The sequence below is a fragment of the Peromyscus maniculatus genome, chromosome 9 (genome assembly GCF_049852395.1).
Source record: "Peromyscus maniculatus bairdii isolate BWxNUB_F1_BW_parent chromosome 9, HU_Pman_BW_mat_3.1, whole genome shotgun sequence".
Taxonomy (NCBI): domain Eukaryota; kingdom Metazoa; phylum Chordata; class Mammalia; order Rodentia; family Cricetidae; genus Peromyscus; species Peromyscus maniculatus.
The window spans coordinates 19,591,969-19,607,322 of record NC_134860.1 but is presented as its reverse complement, the minus strand read 5'-3'; the positions used below and the strand labels follow the sequence as shown (position 1 = coordinate 19,607,322).

The 15,354-nt window shown below is 37.9% G+C and overlaps 1 pseudogene; it reads right to left on the bottom strand.

Annotated features, from left to right (window-relative positions):
- Nucleotides 1-4,390: 4,390 nt before the first annotated feature.
- Nucleotides 4,391-10,842, bottom strand: LOC102905244 (prostaglandin E synthase pseudogene; annotated as a pseudogene).
- Nucleotides 10,843-15,354: the final 4,512 nt, after the last annotated feature.

The following is a 15,354-nucleotide window of genomic DNA, read 5'->3' as shown; positions in this document are numbered from 1 at the left end:
TTCCAGCATTCATAGAGGAGAGGCTAAGGAAACCTTACCCCTAGCTGAGGAGCTATTGGCAACTGATGGCTGCTTCTGCAAGAGGTCGCCAGATGTAGCAGGAATCTTAAAAGTTCTTATTAATAAAATCGAACCCGAGGCCGGTTATTGGAGTAAATACTGGAAGGTCAGAGAGACAGAACAAACCATAGCTATCTCACCTTACCAGTTCCTCAGCTGGTCCTGTTTCCTCAGACTAGAAGCCTCTGAGTCCTCATCCAGAATGAATCTCAGCTGTACTGTGTTGCTCCATAGCCTGAAAGCTTAACCAGGCCACATGCTTAACCAGCCAAATGCCTCTAGTTTCTGGTCCTGACGCCTTATATATCTTTCTGTTTTCTACCACCACTCCCTGGGATTAAAGGCTGGCTTTCTGGGATTAAAGGCGTGTCACCATGCTTGGCTGTTTCCAATGTGGCCTTGAACTCACAGAGATCCAGAGGGATTTCTGTCTCTGGAATGCTAGGATTAAAGGCGTGTGCTATCATTGACTAACTAGTGGCTTGTCTGTTCTCTGACCCCAGGTAAGTTTATTAAGGTACACAATATTTTGGTGAGCACAATACCACTACAAAGAGGAGTCAATTTTCTCCTGGGATGTGATTCCTGGTAGATTGCTCATGACCCATTGGATGGGCTTATACCTATGCACATACAGTCAACACTAATTAGACTCAGTGGGTTAAAATATAAGTTTCTGAGTTTAGGAGGATGACATGGTCGAGTGCTTCTGGTAGGAATCAGGGGGATAGTGAGTTAGGGGTTGATTTGATAAAAACCCATTGTATGCATGTATGAAATACTCAAAGATTAAATAAAAATGTATTTAAAACAACAAATATTGAAGAATTCACAGCATGTGCATTTCACTGTGCTTTCTTTAAAAAACACATTGCAGTGACCATGATTTCTGCTCACAGAACTGGATTTGGCTCACACTCTGGATGCAGAGACACTTGTTTCCTAACCAACCCCATTTCTTCGATTATGAGATGGGCATTGGATACATTATTGGAACGTTTTTCTTCTCTGCTCTCTCACTTAGCTCAGATGTTCTCTCTTTTGCCATTTCTGTCCCAGATGACTATTGAACTATAAATTGCTTCCTGAATATTCCATGGCCTTCCCATATTCAGCAGTGGCATTTGGGAACAGATAATGTAGAGCACAGATGTGCCGGGTTGATGACAGATGATATGAACTGAGTTCTATGACAAATATTCAGTATTTAGCAGATTCTCTGCCGATTCCATTATTTCTGGAATATTTACTTGAAATACCTTTTAATTTAAACATACTTCAAAGCTCACACTAAAACAGGATGAACAAAAAGACAATTTTGATATAGTATTTTAATTGGGTATTTTGTGTAACTTGAATTTTGATCATATTCCTCCTAATTCCTATATCCAAAGTATCCCACATTCTCTCCACTTCATCTCTTCCTTCATTTCTCTCGGTCTCTGTCTCTTAAATAACTCACCGAATCTAACTAGTGCTGCCAGTGAATGCATGGGTGTGGACCATCTACTGGACAATGGTTGACCAACAAGGGAAAACATTCTTAAAGACAACTGACTCCTTTAACAGCTGTCAACGACACACTACCATAGTGTTTAAAAAGATATGGAGAACCACAAATCTGTAAAACTTTGTTATGAAATAATTTTGTGGCTACCCATTCCCCTTGCCCACTGCTCAGTCCTGTACCATTAAGACATTGCGTAAGTAACTTCATCCTGAGGTGTCAATCAAGTGTAACATTCTGCAATCTCCTGCCCCATTGCTGAAGCCTTGAAATCCACTGTGGTTGAGGGACATTTAAATGAGAAAAGTATCGAAAAACTATGTCTAAACCTAACGTTAAAAAATATAGTTTTTAAAAATTACTGTAAAGATGAAACCCTACATTTCATTGAAGTTGACAGCACTGGGAGGAGGCCATTGGTAGCCCTCCCTGGTTTTAACCATGTAGGAGTAGCCAGAGAGAGTGAAGGTTTTGCTAGAGACCTCACAGCTAGAAATGTTAAGGTCAACACTTTGAAGAGACTGGTATCTGTAAAACACAACTGTGGGGGAATTCATGATAAGAACCTCTTAAACTGATCTTCAAATTTAGCAGGGCATCAGATCTGTTAAAAGCCCATATGCAGACTGGAAGATATTTTGGTGTTGTTCCTCACATTTCTAAATGTGTTAACAAAATGAAGCTTAAAAAATATAATAAAGCTTTTTTTTTTAGGAAGTTGAAATGAAATCTTAAAAAAAAACATGAAAATATTTAGTGTTGAAAATCAAATCAAATAATCAAGCTAAAAAAGGTGAAAAATTACTAATGCTTCTAAGATTTACTATTTGCTAAATTCATTTCAATTACTATGCAACATTCAAAGAGAGAACTATACAGTTATATTTGCTAAATTTATTTTGAATTTTTCTTTATTTGGTATTATTAGGAACTCAATAAACACACTCTGTACACAAAATTATTGATTTTTATTCATTGCTAAGTTTAACATTTAAAATTTTGTGTGGAAATATATGATACATTAATACATATAGGCAGTACATAAATAGATTTATGATTTGATAACTAAAGAAACATGATAATCTTTGTGTCCTTATGTTTTTATTTTTCTTAATATGCATTTATTGTATGTTGTCTATAACTTAACATACAACATAGTTTTTAGTTTTGTTTTTAGTCTTCATATCAAATATATGCTTCATGTAATCTTGCTTACAATATTGGAATTTCTGAATTTGTTTGTATAATTTTAGCAGTAAGATTTATATCTTTCCATGTGTTCTTCTTTCTTATGGATATCCTTTCTTTCAATTGGAAGATCTCATTTTATCACTTCTTGTAAAAATTGATCTGGTAGACATTACAGCTTCAGGTGTGGATTTTGATTTTTTTTCTGTTAAGTGATCATTTTCTTCTCTAAAGCACTGCCTTGTGTTGGGTGCAGCATTCTCCATTCACACTTCTGTCCCTTCAGTCCTGTGTAAGTTTCCCACCACTCTTTGTTGGCCTGTGATGTTTCGGCTGAGAAGTTTGTGTTGGAAAAATTGAGATGTCTATCTGTTTCCTAAGTTCCTTTTCTCTTGTGGTTTTGAAATCTGTCCTCTTTTCTAAAGACTTCTTTATTTACTTATTTTTGATGTGTATGAGTGTCTAGTGCCTGTAGAGGGCAGAACAGGGGACTTGTTTCCCTGGAACTGTAGTTAGGGGTGGTTGTAAGCCAACATGTAGGTGCTGGAAACCAAATCAGGATCCTCTGCAAGCATAGCACATACTCTTAACCACTGAACCATCTCTCCAGCCCAAGAGTCTTCTCTTACCATCAGCCTGTGAGAGCTTAAATACAAGCTGGTACCATTTGGGTGGGTGAAAATTGCTTGAAGAACTTTGATGTGGGTATTTGGTTCCATATTTGGAAAGCCTTGTGTAATTATTTCTTTAAACAAGTTTCAGCCACTTTGGGCTTCTAAAGTCCTTCTCCAGAAACTTTAGTATCACTTCTAAGTGCCATGAGCTTCCTTCATTGCTTTCTATTTTTTTCTCCTCCAATTGTTTATTTTCAGACAGGGTCCCTTGGTGCTCACTGACTCTTTCTTCCATGTTATCTACCCTGTTGACCTCATTTCATTCTGTTGTAGTGACAAACTCCAAGACCAAAAGTAACTTAGAGGAGGAAAGAATTAATTTTGTTTATCCTTCCAGATCGCAGTCCATCAAGTGAAGTCAAGGAAAGAACTCAAGACAGAAAGCATGGAGAAACATTGGGTGCTGGGTCATTCTCCTGACCACTCAGCTGGTCATATTTAGCTTTCTTATGTAATGCAGGTGCAACCTTCAAGGAATAATGCCACTTACAGTGGACTGGGTCTTCCTGCAGCAATTCAGAATCTAGACAATCATCATAAACTTGTCCACAAGCTAGTCTAATCTAAGTAATTTTAAATTCTAGGCTTCCCTCTCAGAGGACTACGCTTTGTCAAGTTAACAGTTAAGGCTAACTAGGACACTTGTTATGGGTGCTTTTTATCACATTCAGCCTTTATGTAATTTTTTCTCTTTGTTTTTCATCTATAAATGGTTCTAATTGGACCCTTCATCCAGGATCCAAAGAAGCTAATACACAGACACACAGAAGAGAGAGAGAGAGAGAGAGGGAGAGAATGAGAAATTCTCGGGTATACGTATACCTAGGTGGCCAGGAACCCTGACCCTGAGGAATTTAGGATTTGAGACTATCCCTGTTCTAGAAAGGACACCAAGTCCCTATGTTCAGCCTCCATGGCTCTCAGTCCACAGTGTGGTGGTTGAGGAACCTTCAGCTGTTGGTCACAGATGGTAGGCCACTTCCCAGGGGATCTGCAGGGTCATGAAGATAACAGAAGTACTGGACCAGGATGTGGATGGAGGGATTCAGCTTACCCAGATAAGTCACCATGTATAGCATACAGCCTGTGAGGATGATGGGGAAATGTATCTAGGAAAACAAAGAGTTGGGTCCCAGGTATGAGTAGACAGAGACCAGGAAGAGGAATGGATTGATATTTTCCATGTCATTGTGGTTCACTTTGAGGCAGTGCTCCACATCTGGGTCACTCCTGAGGTACAGGAGACCTCCACATTACAGGGTACATTTAGGGTTGGCAAAGAGCCTGCTACAGCCTAGTGTAGCCTGTGATGACAGCATGCATTTTGAGGACCAGCAACAAGCTGCAGAGCAGGAAAGCCGGGAGACCTGGCCTTTTCCCATCTCATCACCCTGGGAAGGCAGGAAGGCATCTCTATCACCCAGCCTGAACTCAAATTCCTGGGCAGTGAAACTGTGGGCATCCTTTGTGTATTTTTTTAATCTTCAGATTTTCTGTTTGAGGTTTTTTTTTTTTTTCACAATTTTCCCCATACCTTTGCTAAGTATTTTTGTTACTCTACTGAAACATTTTCTCAGTGGCTTTCAACTTTCCCAAGTTACCTTGTTTTAAGTTGTCTGACAATTTTCCCACACTTATGACTGGTCAATTTGGGGCACCTATTTTAAGGTGAAGTAATGGTTTCTTGGAAATTCCTGATATTTCCAGGCATACAGCCCTGTGGGCATCAAAGGATCTTTATTTGTTCTGTTTTCTAAACTCATTTGTTTGTGCCTGTCTTTCCAGAGAGTTTAAAAGGGCTGCTTATTTTCTCTGAGCCTATACTCAGTTCTGCTATTTCCACACTAGGGACTACCCAGGTCCCCATAGGCCAAGCCCCTGCTCCTGCTGCATTATATTCTACTTGAGCCTTGGATGGAAACCCAAGCCCACTTTCCCCACAACACTTTGCTGGTGTTTTGTTCAGAAAGAAAGAGGAGAATATCCAGATAGAGTCCCATTTTCCCACAAGTCTCTGCCTGGGCCCAGAATTGGCCTAATATTCCATCCTCAGTTATAGGCCTATCATCAGGCACTATAGAATTCTTCTTGGCTCTGGGCAGAGTCATCATTGGTGGACCAGCCTTTAGCTCCTGTGTCATATATACGGCCACCAGAGTCACCACATTATGTCACAAACTGACCCTATTTCTAAAATGGAGTCACTACCCAAGACTGCTACAGCCAGCCACAGGAAGGTTCACTGAAGAAAATTCTGATGAATCGGAACTGCCAACCTTCCCCTAGCACTAGAGCAGTCTCAAGGCTCCATTTACAGACAAGCCACTGTATGAGGGTTGTTACGATTTGTCTAATATTAGGTTTTATCAGCCTAGCTCAAAGTTCCACAGTAAAGTCTCCTTCTTACTACCCTGTCCTAAACTCAGCAAATGAGATCTTATACATACACCATACTATCTAAATTTGGAATCTATTGGTGAAGGGAGACTCCTGCCCATTGGACTGATACTAAGTGGCTCGTGCCTGGAAGATTGAAACACAAGTCTGTCCTGGGTATATATATATATATATATTCTAGACTTAATTTTCTCTTTTTCTCAAGTGGGAAGTGCATCCCTCTAGCTGTGTTTCCCAAGTGTGCAGACAGAAGTGATGGAGGCAAATCTTTCCTTCCTTCCTTCTTCAATGTCTTTTTCGTTTTGCTCTGTTTACAGGTGGTACTAGGGTCATTTCTCCAAATTCCTTAAGTCATCTGCTGGTACATGTCCAGCTTTTCAATCAGTGTGTGTACTGGGGGAAATTAGTGGAGAACCTTACTCAACTTGTGTCTTGCTCTGCCCCTCACTCTGGGTACGTTAGGAGTGCTATTTAGGGTTATCTGCATCTTCCTTTAAAGATACCCCCTGCCCAGTTTTTCACAGTGCCATTTATAAATCTACTTTTCACCATTTAGTGGCATTTTTACACCGCATTTATATTCATTATGTCTCCAACTGAAAATTCTGTCTGAATATAATATATACGAGAAGCACAAATAAAATGAAATCAATCTTCACTAAAATGTACTTCAAATAAAAAGCTGCTACTGTGTATGTGTGGTTGTTTTCTATCTTAAATTTACCATCCTGCCTTGCTTTTTACTTGTTTTACTTTGTAGTTTAGCAAAATTATTGTTTTATTTTTTAATTTTTGTATGTTCTATGATTATTTGGTTCTAAACTTAATAAATGTTCACATTTACTTAGACTTCAGGAAGATACAGGAAATGTTATTATGAGGAGAATACCTGCACATACACTGATCTTCCTAAAACACACTCATTAGTCTAGAATGTCATATCTGAACAACCCTAGTATCTGAATCCTACAATGACATCTTGAACACAAAAAACCCAAACTTATGGGCTAAAGGAAGTTGAAGTTATTGATTAGTAATTGTTGCCCAGCTGGATCTTGGTTGAATAAACTGGAGATTCCTAAGGAAAAAATAATTCACTTTGTATTCTAGTTTACTAAAAGTCAGGAACAAGGTGTTTAAAGCACACCACTTAAGAAGAATGTTTTGTGGTTTGTGTAGTTTTTCTTGACCAGAACATTTTCTTGAGAATTTCAGTCAATTCCCATGTTGCTAAAATGTCATATAAAGCAGTTATCTGGCACAGCTGTTATCTATCACTACACATAATTATTAGAAAATTAAGATTCTGTAGGTGGATATCCACCATTGCTGAGGATCCAAAATTCAGATGACCTTTAGCTGGGCCTTCTTTCTAAACACAGTTTCACCTAGCTTTAGGAAGACACTACTACATCCTCACTCAAGTGGCTGTTTCTGACATTCAGGTACTCATTATGGCCTCATTTGTGACTGGCTGGAAGTGACTGTAAGCTCCTCACCACATGGTCCTCTCTGTGGGAAATCTCAGAACTTGGCAGCTTCCTTCTTCAAAGCTAGCAGAGTACAGTGTCCCCTCACAAGATGACATTACAGTCTATGTGACACAGTCTTTGTCAGAGATGGTGCTCCATCACCTTTCAGGTACTAGGACAGAAGCAGCTTTTTACATTCTACTTATATTCCAGGAGAGTGGACCATGGGAAGTCTGCTTCCTGCACAGCGGGCATCCCAAAAGCCACGGTAGAAGATGCTCACAATAGTGAGGAGGGCTAAGCATCCTAGGGAAGTAGTATTTGGTATGCCGTATAAAACACCTCAAAAAACCGTGAAGATTTTCTGAATCATGAATAAAGCCTGGTCCACTCTTCTAAGGTGAAGACAAGGAAAACAAATAGGAGACATTCATCTAAGAACAAGTACTGCCATTCCTTAGACTTGCTATAGAGCAACAGTGTAGGCAGTGTCCTGAGAAAGTCTATATTAAGGAAAGATTAGATGCAGAAGTTGGAGTCATCAATGTAGGAACACACAATTTTGAAAAGTAGAATCAATGGAATGAAGAATAACATCCTGAGTTTTCAGAGCTGTGTATGAAAGAGAGAAAGCAGAGCCATCTCTTATAATAAATGAAAAGCAGGCATACAGTGCTGAATGTCCCAGCCAGGATCTGAGTCACAGCAAACAACAACCACAAAGCAATCTGATCTCCATGTCTAACTTCTTCTCAAACTCCCTGGTAAGAAGACAAGTTTGATGTGCTAATATTCCAACTGGCTAAGTATAGGGATGAGTGTATGAGTTAAAATGAATTTGCAAGCTGTTTTGTAGTAGTCTGCTGGATTTCATCTTTGCCATCCCTTTTATACCATGTAGAGGTCAAAACAGGCTCTATTTGCTGAGTCTGCAGGAAGTTTTGGGGACAAGCCTTACTTAAGTTTTATGTAAGCTGTTTTAAATATAAACTGGGATAGAGCTGGCTAAAAGCATAAAGATAGCAGGTGTGGTTACAGGAAAAAAGATTTAATATTTTAAAAAAGGCTTTTAAAAATGTTTGACCTGAGTCTCCAGAAGAGGCCTCGGTGTGGCAGAGGGACAGGCTCTTGTTTTCCCAAGGGAGCCCCGAGAGTGTGTGTGATTGCACAAGAGGACTGCATCAGGCAAGAATGTGGGAGGAAATCACACAGTGCTACTTCATGAGATATCACTAATTGTGTTGCAATTTAAGATGTGATTTCAGATGTTCTTGAATATATAAGTACTAGTTGGCAGTTTAACTGCTTTTTAAAAAACTAAGGGGTGTCACTTTGTGGGTGAGTTCTTGAATGGTCAGTAGGAGTTTCCACACCTTGTGAATTCTGGGACTATATCAGGAGTCATACATTTTGCTTCAATGGATGGAATGGGATGTAATCTTTAAGTGAAATATAATTTGTTGTCCTTGATTTATGTTATGTACTCTCTGATAATGTCCCTCATCATGAATGTAAGATATAGCTAATTAAGATGATTTTACTTCTGAGGTTTCAAAATGCTAGTATTACTAAGAGACTGTTAAAAACAATGGCTGCTCCATAATAAGAAAGTTATACTGACCCCTGATAAATGATACTGCTCTTCTGTGACTTTTCTCCAAATTCTATTTGATATCTGATATTTTTAAGCTATATTTAGATGAGCTTGTATCTCATTAGCTATACTATACACACATGCATATCTGTTTGTATGATGATGTATATATAATTGACATTGATGATATATAGCTATATTATTTATTAGTTATTAACATACATAGTAATGCTATCTGCATGCCTTGTGTTTGGGAAATTTCTGAATACTGCAGTTTTAATTCTTAAATTTACACTGCACTCTAGTGGGGAATAAGTTCAATGCAAAGTTCTCTCTGTGTTGGAATATCATGGCATTGTGGACAATTACAAATGCAGTAGTAAGACGTTAACACTATTATGACATTATAATAGCAATAAAGGTAAAATGCCACAGTGGGGTGTTTGTGTTATGTATCTCAGAGAAAGTATGCTTTAAAAAACACTCATAAATTTGAAGAGAACTCACTAGTAAATTTTTTATTTGGTTTCTTGCAGTATATTTAGAGCACACACAAACATAAGCATGCATGTATAGAGACCACTCATACATATACATCCTAATATGGAGAAGAACTAAATCAGCATGAATTTCTCATTTTGTTCACCAGGAAGAGCATGAGGACTTGACTTAGTTATATTGGCGTCTATCATTTCATCCCTTAGTTTTGTGCATTTCGACTGGATCCCACTGGGATGCTTTGAGAGCATCTCTGCCAGTCCTCCAGGTGCCCTCTAGCCATCAAGTCTCTTTAGTCTCTTCTGAGTTGTCACAACCCTGTATGAGGTAGCTGCCACTGGAAATTGCACCCCCCAGATATGCATGGTCTGCTGTTATAACATCAGTGAAATTGCATTTTCTTACTTCCCTTGATAGACATTTCTTCATGATTTATATACCATCATTCTATTTTTAAAGACATCTTGAGTAGTTTCTTCAAAAGTAAATACTATTGCAGCTATAGAATCGAGTGTTTATAAATAGTTACCACTATTTTTTTAATCTTGTGTTATATTGAAGCAGTCAAAGGAAGTTTTCAAAAGTACAGACCCTCTGAGAAGGTCTACTTTGCTGTCCCAACCTCACACGAGAATGTTTATCCCATACTAAAAGAAGTAACAAAACTTCTCATTATAACATTGATTCCACAAGGAATTTACTATTACCCAGAGAATTATTTCTTTAAAGCAGGGTTTTCTTATATTTGAATATTTTGATGTTTTATTTGATTTCCTCTAATTGGTCTTGAAACAGCCAAAGTCTCTCGTGTGTTAAAACTTAGAGTCCCAACTGTTGGCTAAACGCCCTTGTAAATTCTATTTTCTGCTAAATTGTTGGCTACCATCACACAGGCTTGTAGCATTTCACCATGAAGCATCTCCAGATTAAATTTTATTTATTTTTTAGTTTGAACAGCATGGTTGTTGAAGCTATCATTTAAGACTGAGCCTTAAAAAGAAATTCTTACTATTGACTTGCTGCCACTGCTACTTATGAGAAACATAAGTCTGTGTGAAATGTGTTCTTGACTTACAAATCCCTAGCAGTTTATTTTTTAAGTTTTTTTTTTTAAGTTTTAGAGTGGCAGGAGCTATTAATAAACAAGGTTATTGTACATTGTGCATCCCACTTACAATTTTATGATATTGTGGGTAATTTATAGAAGTTCCCACAATATGTCTAGTATTTTCTTAGCTGACTGTTAGCACATGCCCACTATTCTCTTCATGGAATATTGCTTTATCATGGAGATTCTTGGTATTCTGACAAGGTAGCAGATCACAGAACAAGGAAACAGTTAGGAATGGAACAAACAGTGAAACCTGACTTACTAGCTATAGAAGACAACTCTGGTGTTACTGATGAGAACTCTTTCCACTCAGAAAGCTTGGTATACTTGTCAAAGGACATACACCGCTTTGAAGATAGTTCTTGTGACTATGTAGAGTGGTTTCTATCAAGATAAGGATGAGTTATTCACCAAACACACACATCTCATAACCAGGAACTCACAGACTCTTCTGTCTCTTAAGTCCTCATGGCCATTAATATAAAATCAAAGTATTTGAACTACACTGTTTGGTGGCAAGTTGTAATGCACACTCAACATGTAAAAGGTAAGGAGTCTTCCCTTGTCTCTGCATATCACCACATAAATGAAATATCTACATAAATTTGGAAAAGGCTATATGAGAGGGCTATTTGTTTCTATTTTGAAATGTCACTGATATTCATTTTATACTTTGATTTATAACCCAGTGATCTGTTATTAAATGTTCCTTGATTGTTCTAGCTTTGGTCATGGATGCACTTTCAATAGCTATCTAAAATCTTGATTCTTATTTTGTTTTGAGACATTGAATTTAGGGGCTAGCTTAGGGTATGGCTTCTTGGTCAGCATTAGCATGGGCTGGAGAAGATAAGAACTCAGCACTCTTACTTAAAGACAGAAGTTAGTGCTTTGGTACAAATTGCAGCTTCCGTCAGAAGTATTCACTTGGAACCAGGAGATGGCTCAGTGCTAAGGCAGTTGTTACAAGAATGATGATATGATTTTTATCCCTGGGACCCACATGGCAGAAGGAGAGAACTGACTGTTACAAATTGTTCTCTGACCTTGACATGAGGGTATAGTGTACACACACGTGTGTGTGCATACACACACACAAACACACAATAAAATAACTTGTAAATACTAAATAAGTATATTTTAAGAAGCAATCTGAACCCCATCGGGTGGTTGTGGGGGTGTTATGTTGTTTCCATATTTCTTTTTTTTTCTCAATTCATGCTCAGATATATTGATTACTACTTACCCAAGGTGAGATTTGCTATGTGTGCTATCTTTAAATTATTCCTTTGAAATTGTAGGATTGCATTAATCTCAATATCCAAAAACTAAAATGTGCACAAACCAATATTCAATTTCTGCATTTATTAACTGTGGTTTTTAACTCTGTTTCATGGAAACTGGACAAGTATTCCATGGAGCCACTACCTTTTCAGTGTCCTAGAAGTTCTTCAAGTGTCACAAAGTTTAGGAAGAGACAACACGAACAGACTGATTAACATAAGCTGAAGGTGTATGTGTGACTACTGAGTCTTTTTCTAAAGGGAACTCAAATGAGCAAAATTTCACTTCAATAATTTAAATGAAATACCCTTACCGTATCGGTAGGAAAGCTGGTTTATGCTTCTTTATTCTCCACTGGACAGTGCCATTTAAGGTATGGTTTTCTTGTCAAAACCTGACGTGTTTTATGATGTCAGGACCCAGGTCTAATGTTTATTCAAGGGTTTAGTTCCCCACGTGTCTGTGCCATGGTGAACACACTTTACCTTCTTTTCCCTTTGAGTGTTGATGCCTTTGCCCTCAGAACAAATTATTTATGCTGTCTGATGCTGAATTCACTTTCCCCCATGAATAGAAAAGCCCTCCCCTCCCGTGTGGCAAATGAATCCCAAAGCCTTGAAAGAACAGTTCTGGATTTGCACCCCTGTTGAGGTGTTAGCAGATAATCTTAATTTATGTGACTAGATAGCAATGTGGGCCAAGCAAGATAGTGTTTCCTCATAGACACGAATATATTTAGCAAAGTGATGTGTCAGAATTTCTCACCAGCAACAACCATCTTGGAAGCATGGCCTTACTTTGGAAAACCTTGAGTAGTTTGTTCTTTAATAGACATTGATTTATTTTTCCATGATAAATTAGCAAATGTTTTCCATGCAAAATTTTTAAAAATACAGAAAACTAAAGAAAAAAGGCCAATTCTAATCTCACCAAATATCAAATTTATCACCAAATATCACAAAATATCAGGAAGCAAATATTGCTAGCAGTTATCGTCTCTAGAATGTTTCACACAGTTTTAAGTAGGTCATTGACACTTCCTAAATTAAAACATAAAATCTGATATAAAAATGTTTTTACATTTCTTCTATTCTGTGAATTAGAGGCTAACTCTAAAGAACTCATAATGGTCTTCCTGCCTCAGCTTCTGAAGTACTAGGACTTAGAAATAAGTCAACATGCCCTGTTCCCATTCTCTATTCAATGAGTGTAGAATACAGTAATAGTTAGTGGAACCATGATTTATTTAGGCTTTTCCACTGCTGAATAATATTTAAGATAACAGAGTTTAAAAGTTTAAATCAATGCAAAAGAAGTTTTACATATTCTAAATATAATATGGCTAAATATTTAAGTTATTTATAAAGGAAAAGCTAATATGCTTTTCCTTTATAAATAAGCTAAAATAATGCCATTATTTTAAAAAAGCTGTGGTTTGCTTTTTTAAATGTAACCCTTTCAATTATATCATTAATATTATTTTAATGGTGTTCCCTAAGTAAGAAAGTTAATGTATCCCTTTTAACAAGGGAGTGATCATATGGGGCCCAATCCTAGACAAAGAACTACAAGCAATCAAGAAATGCTGCTATCAGGAGAAATACTCTTCTTTGGGGAAGAGGTTATGCAGTACCAAATAGTCCCCTGCCAAATCATATACAGATAAGTAACATAGGGACTGGTCAGGTTGTATTCATATATTTAGGAATATATAGATAACACAACTAGGGAAAAAAAGAATTTGAAAGAAAGAGCAAAGTGGGTTCATGGAAGGGGTTGAGGAAGGAAAGGGGTAAATGATGTTGTTATATTTTGATTTCAAAAATTTAAAAACCATTTAAAATGACATAGGTTAACATATTTGAAATATATATATATATATATATATATATATATATATATATATATGAACCTTGAGTGCAGAATGCCTGCAAATTTGTGTCCGTAGCTGTCCTTCAAAATGGAAGGGAATGGAGGCAGCCTAGATGCCTGTTGGATAATGAATGGATAATGACGATGTGATACATATACAAAATGAAAGATTGTTTGTATAAGCAAAGAACAAATTATGAAACTTGCATGGAAATGGATGAAATTGGAAACATCACTGTGGGTGGGGTAACAAAAGCCCCAAATTGCAAACCCCACTTGTTATCTTCCACTGAGGACTTGGTACTTAGTACTGTATGTCTGGCATGGAGTACCTGCACAAGCTAGGAAGCAAGGAAGGGAACAGAGGGCTGTATTATATTAAGGAAGTAAGGACATCAGAAAATAGAGTAAAGAGAGGGAATATGGTTGATGTAAATGTCCAGGCAGTGAGGGAGTTGGGGATACAGGGGTCAAAATGGGGAGAGGACTAATTGGATCAAGAGGTTATAAAGAAGCCATGTGGAAAGTAAGATATGTCCACTTGGGCAGTGGTGGCTTGACTGTTGTGCAGTAACTGACCTCTGAATAGACTCAAAACCTACCCATGGGAGGTGGGGTGACCAATCTCTGCTACTGTCTGCATAGCTAACAACTTGAGGTATAGAAGATAGGAGGTTGATGCATGGAACAGATTGCTGATGTGCTGAGAGTCATGTGACTTTTTCGGGGGACAAGGCAGCTCCTGGCATGGATGGTTAGTTAAACTGTTCCTACTAAATACCTCTGCTATCACAAAAGATTCAAGCAGCTCCCAGCCTTAATCAGAGAAACCAACCCTTAAAATGAACTGTGGTAAATACAGAGGCATCGCTGTCTATGTTGCAGAAAATAAGGAACCAGGCTTAAACAAGTCATTTTGACCACCCTCTCTAACTCTCAGAAAACACTGTGGAGGAGGAAGATATGTAAGAGTTGGAAGAAAGGACACCATTAGCTACAATTTGTACAAATACAGTAATCATTAACTCATATCAACCGTAGTTACCTGCTCTGGGCCCACAAAGAGCAGCCCTATTAACTTATCAATCCAGGAAGGGGGAAGAATTCACAGGCCTGTAATGTTTGCCTTAGAATTGGGGCTGTTAGTAGATTATGATGGAGGGAAACTCCCCGTCTTTAGTTATGTGCCTTCTGCTAAGCCCACCAGCCTCCAATAGATAACCCCAAACTCACAGTCACATTGGTTAATATTGGTGGACTAGAAAACAAAATAAACAGGCATTAACATGTGAGAGAGATTTGTGGGGACAGTCAATGCAATGACTACAGTCAGTGCCAGCATTTTTAAGACCATAACTGGACTCAATGAAGAATATGGGCCAAGGACATGCACAGATCATAGCTAGAGCATAAGGGTTCTGCTGAATTTCTTGCAAGAAGAACACAGAAAGATTTCAAATGACTTGAAAATGAAGAGTAAGTAGAAGATGCTATAGTCACTTAACTCTTCCAATATTAAGATCAAAATAGCTGAAATTGTGAACAAAAATACCAAATGCTTTACAGGATAATCTAACCACAGATCAGTTGTGTATTATCACACCATGGTTATGAAGTTCTTAGCCTGAGGCCATCTTGGATGTTTAGTACATCTGTGGTATAAAATCTTGGTTTTTAATACAGTTTTGGCAATTTTG